This window comes from Lolium rigidum, chromosome 3 (assembly GCF_022539505.1).
Source record: "Lolium rigidum isolate FL_2022 chromosome 3, APGP_CSIRO_Lrig_0.1, whole genome shotgun sequence".
Taxonomy (NCBI): domain Eukaryota; kingdom Viridiplantae; phylum Streptophyta; class Magnoliopsida; order Poales; family Poaceae; genus Lolium; species Lolium rigidum.
Genome location: NC_061510.1, coordinates 309,790,850 through 309,803,906, shown reverse-complemented (window position 1 = coordinate 309,803,906; position 13,057 = coordinate 309,790,850).

The following is a 13,057-nucleotide window of genomic DNA, read 5'->3' as shown; positions in this document are numbered from 1 at the left end:
AAGCCAGCTTCCCCAAGCTTAGAATTTTCCATAGCATTAGCAACAATAGTGTTCAAAGCATTCATATTAATATGTTCCATGGGTTTTTTAATTTTCGCATCAAACCATCCATGTCTTAAATCAGGAAATAGAATAAGAAGCTCATTGTTGTCCATTATGCCTAACTAGTGTAAACAAAAAACCAAATGTCGCAATTGCAGTAGTCTAAAGGAAATAGCTTCGAGCACACACACAATGGCGCCGAGAAAAGTACTCGTTACTCGGAACCGAAGTATGAGTGCCTTTTACCTTTCCTCCCCGACAACGGCGCCGTGAAAAGTGCTTGATGTCTACGGGTGCTTCTATTCTTGTAGACAGTGTTGGGCCTCCAAGAGCGAGAGGTTTGTAGAACAGCGAGCAAGTTTCCCTTAAGTGGATTACCCAAGGTTTATCGAACTCGGGGAGGAAGAGGTCAAAGATATCCCTCTCATGCAACCCCGCAACCACAAAGCAAGAAGTCTCTTGTGTCCCCAACACACCTAATAGGTGCACTAGTTCGGCGAAGAGATAGTGAAATACAGGTGGTATAAATAAGTATGAGCGGTAGTACGGCGCCGGAAAATAGCTTACCGGCATGCGGTTGATGGTAGTAATATTGCGGGAAGTAAACAAGCAGTAGTAACTCAGCAGTAGTAACGCAGTAAAACAGTAACAAGCAGCGATAGCGATATTTAGGAACAAGGCCTAGGGATTAGACTTTCACTAGTGGACACTCTCAACATTGATCACATAATAAATAAGTTCTCTTTCCTTTGTGCTACATATACTCTTGTTTGATAATGAACACCACTAATTGTGTAGGATTACACGAACCCTCAATGCCGGAGTTAACAAGCGCCACAACATTCGATATTCATGTTTAAGTAACCTTAGAGTATAATAGATCTTTGCAAAATACACCAAGTACTAACATAGCATGCACACTGTCACCACCACACTACGAAGGAGGCATAGATCACATCAATACTATCATAATGACAATTAACTCCACAATCTACAAGAGATCATGATCATAATCTACGACAAGAACTACACGATGCACACACTCGTCACCATTACACCATGCAGGGAGGAATAGACTACTTTAATAACATCACATGAGTAGCACATAGATAAATAGTGGTACAAAACACATTGCAATCATAAAGGGATATAAATAAGCACTTCACTACGCCATTCATAACGAGTGAATAAGTATTCTGTGAAATATAGCCTAAGAGACCCACACGGTGCACACACTGTCACCTTTACACACGTGGGACAAGGAGTCTCCGGAGATCACATAAGTAAAACTCACTTGACTAGCATAATGACATCTAGATTACAAGCATCATCATATGAATCTCAATCATGTAAGGCAGCTCATGAGATTATTGTATTGAAGTACATAGGAGAGAGATGAACCACATAGCTACCGGTACAGCCCCGAGCCTCGATGGAGAACTACTCCCTCTTCATGGGAGCGAGCAGCGTTGATGAAGATGGCGGTGGAGATGGCAGCGGTGTCGATGGAGAAGCCTTCCGGGGCACTTCCCCGTCCGGCGAGGTGCCGGAACAGAGACTCCTGTCCCCCAGATCTTGGCTTCGCGATGGCGGCGGCTCTGGAAGGTTTCGCGTACCGTGGCTTCCTCCGTAAGGGTTTTCAGGTCAGGACCTTTAAATAGGCGAAAGGGGAGCCTCGGAGGGGGCTCGGGGCCACCACACCATAGGGCGGCGCGGCCCCCTCCGGCCGCGCCGGGTGTGGTGTGGGGCCCCCGGGGCTTCCCTACGGCGGCTCTCGGGTGTTCGGATGGTTCCGGGAAAAATAGGAACCCGGGCGTTGATTTCGTCCGATTCCGAGAATATTTCGTTACTAGGATTTACGAAACCAAAAACAGCAGAAAACGAGAACTGGCACTTCGGCATCTTGTTAATAGGTTAGTTCCAGAAAATGCACGAATATGACATAAAGTGTGCATAAAACATGTAGGTATCATCAATAAAGTAGCATGGAACATAAGAAATTATCGATACGTCGGAGACGTATCAGACACAAATGGCATAGTGGTTGGCTCAAGGATTTTGGATGCATGAGAAGTATTCCCTCTCGATACCAGGTTTAGGCTAGCAAGGTTATTTGAAGCAAACTCAAGGATGAACCGGTGCAGCAAAACTCACATAAAATGCATATTGTAAACATTATAAGACTCTACACCGTCTTCCTTGTTGTTCAAAACTCAATACTAGAAATTATCTAGACCTTAGAGAGACCAAATATGCAAACCAAATTTTAGCAAGCTCTATGTATTTCTTCATTAATGGGTGCAAAGTATATGATGCAAAAGCTTAAACATGAGCACAACAATTGCCAAGCATCACATTATCCAAGACATTTTAGAATTACTACAGTAGCATTTCCCGATTCCAACCATATAACAATTTAACGAAGAAGTTTCAACCTTCGCCTTGAACATTATGAGTAAAGCCTAAGGACATATTTGTCCATATGCAACAGCGGAACGTGTCTCTCTCCATACAGTGAATGCTAGGATCCATTTTATTCAAACAAAAACAAAAAAAACAAAACAAACCGACGCTCCAAGCAAAGCACATAAGATGTGACTGAATAAAAATATAGTTTCAGGGGAGGAACCTGATGATGTTGTCGATGAAGAAGGGGATGCCTTGGGCATCCCCAAGCTTAGACGCTTGAGTCTTCTTAAAATATGCAGGGATGAACCACGGGGCATCCCCAAGCTTAGAGCTTTCACTCCTCTTGATCATAGTATATCATACTCCTCTCTTGACCCTTGAAAACTTCCTTCACACCAAACTTCAAGCAAACTCATTAGAGGGTTAGTGCACAATTAAAAATTCACATGTTCAGAGGTGACATAATCATTCTTAACACTTCTGGACATTTCACAAAGCTACTGGACATTAATGGATCAAATGAATTCATCCAACATAGCAAATACGGCAATGCGAAATAAAAGGCAGAATCTGTCAAAAACGAACGATCACGTAAAGACGAACCTGAAAGGGGCACTAGACTTGCTCAAATGGAAAAACTCAAAACTAATGAAAATTGCGTACATATCTGAGGATCACGCTCGTAGTTTTGCATATTTTTTCGAATTTATTACAGAGACTTATGCCAGAATTCGTGACAGACAGCAATGCTGTTTCTGCGCAGCGATCCCAAATATAACATCAACTTTAACATAGAAACTTTACTTGGCACAAACACATGATAAGGAGAGGTTGCTACAGTAGTAAACAACTTCCAAGACTCAAATATAAAACAAAGTACTGTAGTAAAAACATGGGTTGTCTACCATAAGCGCTTTTCTTTAACGCCTTTCAGCTAGGCGCAGAAAGTGTGAATCAAGTATTATCAAGAGTAGAAGTATCAACATCATAACTTGTTCTAATAATAGAATCAAAAGGCAACTTCATTCTCTTTCTAGGGAAGTGTTCCATACCTTTCTTGAGAGGAAATTGATATCTAATATTACCTTCCTTCATATCAATAACAGCACCAACGGTTCGAAGAAAAGGTCTTCCCAACACAATAGGACAAGATGCATTGCATTCAATATCCAAGACAACAAAATCAAAGGGGACAAGGTTATTGTTAACCATAATGCGCACATTATCAATGCTCCCCAAAGGTTTTGTTTTTAACATTATCGGCAAGATTAACATCCAAATAACAATTCTTCAATGGTGGCAAGTCAAGCATATCATAAATCTTTTTAGGCATAACAGAAATACTTGCACCAAGATCACATAAAGCATTACATTCAAAGTCATTGAATTTCATTTTAATGATGGGCTCCCAACCATCTTCTAACTTTCTAGGAATAGAAGTTTCAAGTTTTAGTTTTTCTTCTCTAGCTTTTATGAGAGCATTCGTAATATGTTTTGTAAAGGCCAAATTTATAGCACTAGCATTAGGACTTTTAGCAAGTTTTTGTAAGAACTTTATAACTTCAGAGATGTGGCAATCATCAAAATCTAAATCATTATGAGCTACAGCAATGGGATCATTGTCCCCAAGGTTGGAAAAAATTTCAGCAGCTTTATCACAGGCAGTTTCAGCAGTTTTAGCAATTTCAGGCAGTTTTGTACGCTTTGCAGTAGGAGTAGAAACATTGCCAACACCAATTATTTTACCATTGATAGTAGGAGGTGCAGAAACATGTGAAGAATTAACATTACTAGTGGTTGTAATAGTCCAAACTTTAGCTACATTATTCTCTTTAGCTTCTCTATCCCACCTAGCACGCAATTCAGCCATTAATCTTATATTCTCATTAATTCTAACTTGGATGGCATTTGCTTAGTAGTAATCTTATTATCAATATCCTCATTAGGCATAACTTTCAATTTTAATAGATCAACATCAGAGGCAAGTCTATCAACTCTAGAAGCAATAATATCAATTTTATCAAGCTTTTCCTCAACAGATTTGTTAAAAGCTGTTTGTGTACTAATAAATTCTTTAAGCATGGCTTCAAGGCCAGGGGGTACACTCCTATTATTGTTGTAAGAATTCCCATAAGAATTACCATAACCATTACCATGAACAGAAGGATATGGCCTATAGTTATTACCAGAGTTGTTCCTATAAGCATTGTTGTTGAAATTATTATTTTTAATGAAATTCACATCAACATTTTCTTCTTGAGCCACCAATGAAGCTAAAGGAACATTATTTGGATCAACATTAGATCTACCATTCACAAGCATAGACATAATCACATCAATCTTATCACTCAAGGAAGAGGTTTCTTCAACGGAATTTACCTTCTTACCTTGTGGAGCTCTTCCGTGTGCCATTCGGAGTAATTTATCATCATATCATCAAGAAGCTTTGTAGCCGCCCCAAAGTGATGGACATAAAGGTACCTCCAGCAGACTGAATCCAATAAATTCCGCGAAGAAAAATTTAGTCCTGCATAGAAGGTTTGGATGATCATCCAAGTAGTCGAGTCCATGGGTTGGGCAATTCTTTACCAAAGATTTCATTCTCTCCCATGCTTGAGCAACATGTTCAGTATCTAATTGCTTAAAATTCATTATGCTACTTCTCAAAGATATAATTTTAGCGGGAGGATAATATCTACCAATAAAAGCATCCTTACATTTAGTCCATGAATCAATACTATTCTTAGGCAAAGATAGCAACCAATCTTTAGCTCTTCCTCTTAATGAGAAAGGAAACAATTTCAATTTAATAATATCACCATCTACATCCTTATACTTTTGCATTTCACAAAGTTCAACAAAATTATTAAGATGGGCAGCAGCATCATCAGAACTAACACCAGAAAATTGATCTCTCATAACAAGGTTCAGTAAAGCAGGTTTAATTTCAAAGAATTCTGCTGAAGTAGCAGGTGGAGCAATAGGTGTGCATAGGAAATCATTATTATTTATGTTTGTGAAGTCACACAACTTAGTATTTTCAGTGGTATTCATTTTAGCAACAGTAAATAAAGCAAACTAGATAAAGTAAATGCAAGTAACTAATTTTTTTGTGTTTTTGATATAGAGAGCAAGACAGTAAATAAAATAAAACTAGCAACTAATTTTGTGTGTGTTTTGTTTAGGTGCAGCAAACAAAGTAGTAAATAAAATAAAGCAAGACAAAAACAAAGTAAAGAGATTGGGAAGTGGAGACTCCCCTTGCAGCGTGTCTTGATCTCCCCGACAACGGCGCCGAAATTTGCTTGATGCGTGTAGTTGACACGTCCGTTGGGAACCCCAAGAGGAAGGTGTGATGCGCACAGTAGCAAGTTTCCCTCAGTAAGAAACCAAGGTTTAATCGGACCAGTAGGAGTCAAGAAGCACGTTGAAGGTTGATGGCGGCGAAATGTAATGCGGCGCAACACCAGGGATTCCGGCGCCAACGTGGAACCTACACAACACAACCAAAGTACTTTGCCCCAACGAAACAGTGAGGTTGTCAATCTCACCGGCTTGCTGTAACAAAGGATTAACCGTATTGTGTGGAAGATGATTGTTTGCAAAGAAAACAGTAAAGAACAATTGCGATAGATTGTATGCGATGTAAAGAATAGGACCAGGGTCCACAGCTCACTAGAGGTGTCTCTCCCATAAGATTAAAGCATGTTGGGTGAACAAATTACAGTCGGGCAATTGACAAATAGAAAAGGGCATAACAATGCATATACATGATATGATAAATATAGTGAGATTTAATTGGGCATTACGACAAAGTACATAGACCGCTATCCAAGCATGCATCTATGCCTAAAAAGTCCACCTTCAGGTTATCATCCGAACCCCTTCCGAGTATTAAGTTGCAAGCAACAGACAATTGCATTAAGTATGGTGCGTAATGTAATCAACAACTACATCCTTAGACATAGCATCAATGTTTTATCCCTAGTGGCAACGAGCACATCCACAACCTTAGAACTTTCTGTCACTTGTCCCGCATTTAATGGAGGCATGAACCCACTATCGAGCATAAATACTCCCTCTTGGAGTTAAGAGCAAAAACTTGGCCAGAGCCTCTACTAATAACGGAGAGCATGCAAGATCATAAACAACACATAGGTAATAGATTGATAATCACCATAACATAGTATTCTCTATCCATCGGATCCCGACAAACACAACATATAGTATTACGGATAGATGATCTTGATCATGTTAGGCAGCTCACAAGATCCAACAATGAAGCACATAAGGAGAAGACGACCATCTAGCTACTGCTATGGACCCATAGTCCAGGGGTGAACTACTCACTCATCACTCCGGAGGCGATCATGGCGGTGAAGAGTCCTCCGGGAGATGATTCCCCTCTCCGGCAGGGTGCCGGAGGCGATCTCCTGAATCCCCCGAGATAGGATTGGCGGCGGCGGCATCTCTGGAAGGTTTTCCGTATCGTGGCTCTCGGTACAGAGGGTTTCGCGACGAAGACTTTAAGTAGGCGGAAGGGCAACGCGGGGGCCCACACGAGGGCCCCACACACCAGGGCCGCGCGGGCCAAGGCCAGGCCGCGCCGCCCTAGTGTGGCGGCGCCTCGTGGCCCCCACTTCCTTTCCCCCTCGGTCTTCTGGAAGCTTCGTGCAAAAATAGGACCCTGGGCGTTGATTTCGTCCAATTCCGAGAATATTTCCTTATCGGGATTTCTGAAACCAAAAACAGAAAACGAGCAAGCGGCTCTTCGGCATCTTGTTAATAGGTTAGTGCCGGAAAATGCGTAAATACGACATATAATGTGTATAAAACATGTAGATATCATCAATAATGTAGCATGGAACATAAGAAATTATCGATATGTCGGAGACGTATCAGAGTCCAACCGGACATGGTGGAGAAGGATTGAGAGAGTGAAGGAGATGAAATGGGTGTGGAGTGAGTGAAACCATATGGGGTATTTATAGGGGGTGGGGATGAAATTAGGGTTTTTTGGCATTTTTTCGGATTTTTTGAAGTACCAACGGCTACCCCAACGGCTAGCTGAGGTGGACGAATCAGATCGCGCCACCTCAGCTAGCCGTTACACACTACCGCCTCGCTCTCGCCCGCATCTCGCCCGCCTACCGCCCGCTCTCGCTCGCCCTCTCGCCCGCCCCTCTCTCGCCCCGCCCCGCCAACGCTGCCGCCTCGCTACCGCCCCTCTCTCGCCTCGCTGTCGCCCCCAACGCGGGCGGTAGCCGGGCGGCAGCGGGCGGTACCGCCCGGCGTCAGCCCCAGCGCCCCGCGCTCGCGTCCCGCCCCACTCCCGCCCGCCTCTCGCCCGGCGGCGGGCGATACCGCCCCGCCTAACGCCTCCATTGGCACCAGCCTTACACCCGGAGAGAAAGACATGCATTTTTCACCCAGGAGTGAGATTTCCAGCTCCCCAACCATAGTGATTCCGATTTTTTTTTTAAAAGAAACAAAATTAATACTCATGAGATAGAAAAATGAAGAAAAATTGGATGTAGCCAATGACGTATCTCATAAATGTGTAAAATATTAATTTTAAATACATTGCATTCCGAGCTACACAAAAATAACAAAAGTATAAATATGAGTATGCATATTTTCAAATCTTGGAATCTATCAGATTTTTATATGTACTGTAGCCCACAATCTGAAGGTTACGATTGTGCATGCTCGTAGGATACATCATTGACTTCCAGTATATCCAAAATTTATTACAAATTAAAAAAACTGTAAATATAATTCTAAAATTTTAAGAAATGAAGGACTGGATCTCAAGAGCTAAAGACATTTTCGCCCTATCATACTACTACCTCTTACCTATGTTCCAACGAATAAGGTATAAAGATCTAGTCAAAAGTCAAACCGTACTAAATGTGACAAAATATTATTAAAATATATTTTATGGTGAATCTATTGATTTTGAGTTGCTATCGTAAATGTTTATTTTTTATCTATAACTTTGACCAAACTTGGATGTTGCTGACTTTCGACTAAATTTATACTCCTATGTTTTAGTATTTATTAAAACGGAGGGAGCAGTGCCTAAGTAGTTTCTTAACTTGAACTCTGACTTGTCGCAGGGCAGGTTTAGATCTCATCCAAAATACAGTAGTCAAATTTTTTGATGTTCTGCTATGCGTTGGGGTGCATGTCAGGTCAAGCGTTGTCTGCATTATGTCTGGTCAGCAAGGGCACGTCAAAAAAATTCCAAGCCCTGGGCGGCTGGGTCCTGTAGATGACATGTTAGCCCAGTGGCCTTGTCTCACGCTAACTGCTCTTCCACAAGAAACGTTAGCGTGCTTGCGCAAGAAAATTTCCTCACGGATTGATGGGGCTACGACGTAGAGATGCTACCGAAAAAAGTTGTTGGGATTTACAAATTATAACCTCGCTGATTTCGTTATTGTGTGTATATCAACTGCCTGCAGGCGCATGCAGCCTGCTCCTTGATGCGGCTTTGGATCTCGTTCTCGCTGCGCATTAGGATAAACCCAACCCGATCATGTCTGCATGTAACAATACAAAATATTTATGTTTTCACTTATCTCATGCTTCATCTAGCTACAACAGTGCATATTATACATGATTACTGGTTCGCATGCTACATCTAGCTATAACTTTGCATATTATACATGACTAGTTCAGATGCCCGTGCGTTGCCACGGTACTCAAGTTTCATTTCTCAATGCACATATGTAATTCACAACTCACCAGAAAAGAAAGTAATAACAGAAAAAAGCAAAGCAAGAAAAGAAAAAGGAAAAAAGGAAACGATCGAGCCAGGCTGGAAGCCGACCCAGCTCAGCACCTTCCGCGCCCGAGCGTGCATGAGAGCCACACACACATGCTAAACCAACCTGTGCCATCCTTCAATCCCCAAAATCCACATTGCCAACACAAACCCTAGCTACCGCGGAGCGTGGTGACTGATGGCGAAGGACAAAGTGCGGACTTCCATGGAGAATACGGGCAGGTCACCTGCACCTGTCGGGGTGCAGCCAACACGCGCCCAATGACGCGTCGGGCGGTGAAGGCGCCAAGGTCCAATGCACCGCGTCAGGGTCCGCCCAACTGATGCCAAGCAATGAACTCGATGCTCTCGCGTTGGGGAGGCAACGAGGTTCCATGCACCTGATCACAGAGGAAGGGCGCAGGTGGTGGTGTTGATTCCAACGCATCCGGGGGCGGTGGAGGAACGTCGCCTCGTCTAGAGGCGTCGGAGGAGAAATCTAGTAAGAAAACTCTTTCTTTTTATCCATGCAACATGTTTTATTTTTTTTCGATCAGTGCTCGTCTAGGTTGGATGTTGGTAAAAGTTGAGAGCGATTTGTCTTTAAATTTACTTTTTTTCATAGTGGCATATAGGAAGGTTGGCCTCAGGTCTCTCATAGAAAAGACAAGCAATGCAAATCATAACACTTATAGTAAGCTTACACGTGCAATGCAAGCTGACTAATATAAATATCATCAAACATATTTGCAACCCTAAATTCCAAATTCTTGTATGTCAAACATCATAGCTCTTATGTCAAGTACCAAAAATATATACATTATAAAACAATATATCCTTAACTTCAAAATCGAAATACACATTTTTGTATTACACCTAATGCTAGACAGCTGCATGTCACATACTTTATGCAGCAAATACAAAATAAACATTCTAGCATGACCAATACATATCAGGGTAAGATGCCAAAGCACTTGAACACATCCAGAAGTTTCAGCCGAGAGAAAAAACGTCAGACACATTGACAAGTTATACATAGAAATAAGCCAGAAAAAATAGTAATATACAAAATTTTGACATGACAGCTATGCTTTAACATCTATAGCAAAACAACGGTGCGGAATACAATAGTTCTTTTCAAAGTATCATTCTTCAAATTGTCTGTTCATCTATAGGAGCCAATAGAAATGCTCAATTGACTAAATTATTGGTTGGGTATGGTTGATATCAAGATAATCTCTTTAATACATTGCAGCTCCTAGCTATATTACTAACACATGGACAATTCACGGTTCGTTTCTGAAGTAGTGAACAATCTTCCTCATGTATCTATAAAATAAATCAAGTCATCTAACTATTAGGTAATGAGAAGCTCACGGCTTTATATTGGTGCTCCCATGACATCTCACTCCTCTATTCTCCTTCCCACCAAACTTTCTTTTCTCCAATGAAGTCCTCCTATTTGTGACTTTAACTATCAGTTAAAAGGTTCCCAGATTATGTAGTATGTACATATAATCAATTTTCCTTTGAAAGTGTTGCAAATTTAAACTGAACCGTGAAGGGTTCTTTATCAGCCAGTGTAAGTTTCTGGATAATAGAAGGTTCATCTTCAAGAAAATATAAATGACTACAGTCGGGTAGCTATTAAAAGTATAAACTAATATTAACAAATGTATGTCAACAATGCAATGAACTGGAACCTTAGTTGGGGAATACAAAGAAAGTTCATCTGTAATTTGTAGTTGTATATGAAAATTACAGGATACCTCACAAATGGTAGAAAATTTGAGCACACACGCACGCAAACATTATAGACAAGCTAAAAGGGCTTCTACTTTTCATCAAAGATGCAACAGCTAAAACAGAATGAGTTGCTTAATTTACCTTTGACAGAAGTGAAGAGGAAGGACCAAAAAAGAAAGAGACATAACCTGAGAACATGCATCCGGAAAATAAATGAGAGCTATCTTAGAAAAGCATATACTTCTCCAGTATCTCATAGATTAAAGGCTTCCCTATACTTCCCAAACAAACTTCGTAGGATTGTAGACTTTAGTTTCTCAATATCAGTACTCTTCCGGCATGGGTGGATCAGCAGCAAAAAAAAGGTCTGGCAGCGCTTAGGAGATGGACAATTTCTCGCTGACCACGAGGGGATACCAGACAACTCTATTGCAATCAAGAAATGAAGAAAAACAGAACATGATTCTCATGATATATGCTCTAAAAGGAAAAAATGCACACGAATAAGCAGAAAGTGCATTTGGCAAGCTAGCAAAAGTTCCGTCTCACTCACCTGTAACTTGCCAATTTGATCTTGCATGGACTGATTCATATTTGTACCCCACTTGACTAAGTAGTCATTTTATTGAAGTGGTTCTAACCTTCAGAAAGGTGCCATCTAATACTTGACATTTGAGTATCATGCTCCGGGAATGATTCCTTTGGCTTATCCTCAATTATTGAAATTGAGAGTAGATGCAAAAGAAATTAAGCTATGTAAACGCCTATGCTCAAGAGCTAAACAAAGAAATAACAGTTTTTCAGAACAACTGAGATTGTACCAGCTACAATAATGTTTGCACCATACCTCTTTGCTAGTAGAACATGTTTAACCATGGAGAGAGCATCAACCGCTAAAGCACTTCCAGATTCAAAGAACTTCCAGATTCACTAACTTCAGGCCTAACTGGCTACAGAACAACAGGAAACAAACATCAAACAATAGATCTAGCTCAACCAACCATAGTATCGCTTAATAATTAATTTATCCCTGCTAGCTACAGAGCCAACCACTGTTTGCAATGCAGCAAACAAAGACTAATACATTCCCAAGATACACAAAAATTCGAACATCACAGAAAAAATTAATAGTGGAAACCTAAATCCACTCTACCCTACTCTAAATCAGAATGAAAGAACTAATCCTACTTCATGAATACAAGTAGCAATTAGCACCCACATCTTAGATGGGTGTAAAGTGTAAACCATATGACATTAAGCATGAGCTGGGTGAAGCATAGATACCTCTGAGTTAGGCTAAAACTACCTTGGCTAACTGAATAACTTGAACTGAAACTACCTGGTCTATTTTAGTCAATGGGGTACAACATGTCAATCGTCCCATATGCAGTAGTGGAAACAAGATGACCATGCGGATTTGATACTGACTAACCGAGGAAGAGGAGAAGAGCCTTCTTCGAGGCCAAGGAGAAGCAGCTCAGAGCGCCACCACGCACGGGTGCCGAACACGCCCAAGCTCCTTTTGTCAGCTGATAGCACCTGCTTCTTGTGCTCCCTTAGCCTCTCAGTCGTGAAATCTACAAAGGTAATTTACCCAAATTCCTCACTGCTAAATCGAACATGAATTTTCATCATCACTGCAACTACTCTTGCTGCCACTGCTTCACAACTCAAAGATGGTGACTATACGACAGCAAGAGCAGATAAAACAATGATTATCTATAAAAAAAATCCATGCCACAGTGGTCAATAGACTGTCCTCCTTAAAAAAACATCGAGTACAAAGGATGCAAAATCTGCAATTATTGATCATATGCAGATTATAGTGAGTAAACAGTGTATATATACCCAAGAAAAATGGACACACTTTGTTTAAGAATTCATACACAAGAAATTATTACTTTACCATTGGTTGCCTAACTACATTTCAATACTCGAAAGGCTTTGGTATCTACCCTCTTTATTGTAAATAATCTAAGAATAAGTTCAAATATGTGAGCACCAATATCAGTTGAAGTCCTTGTAAATAATAATTATTTGAGGATATTCTTACTAACCTCTTTATTTACTACATACTCGCGAATCATTGGA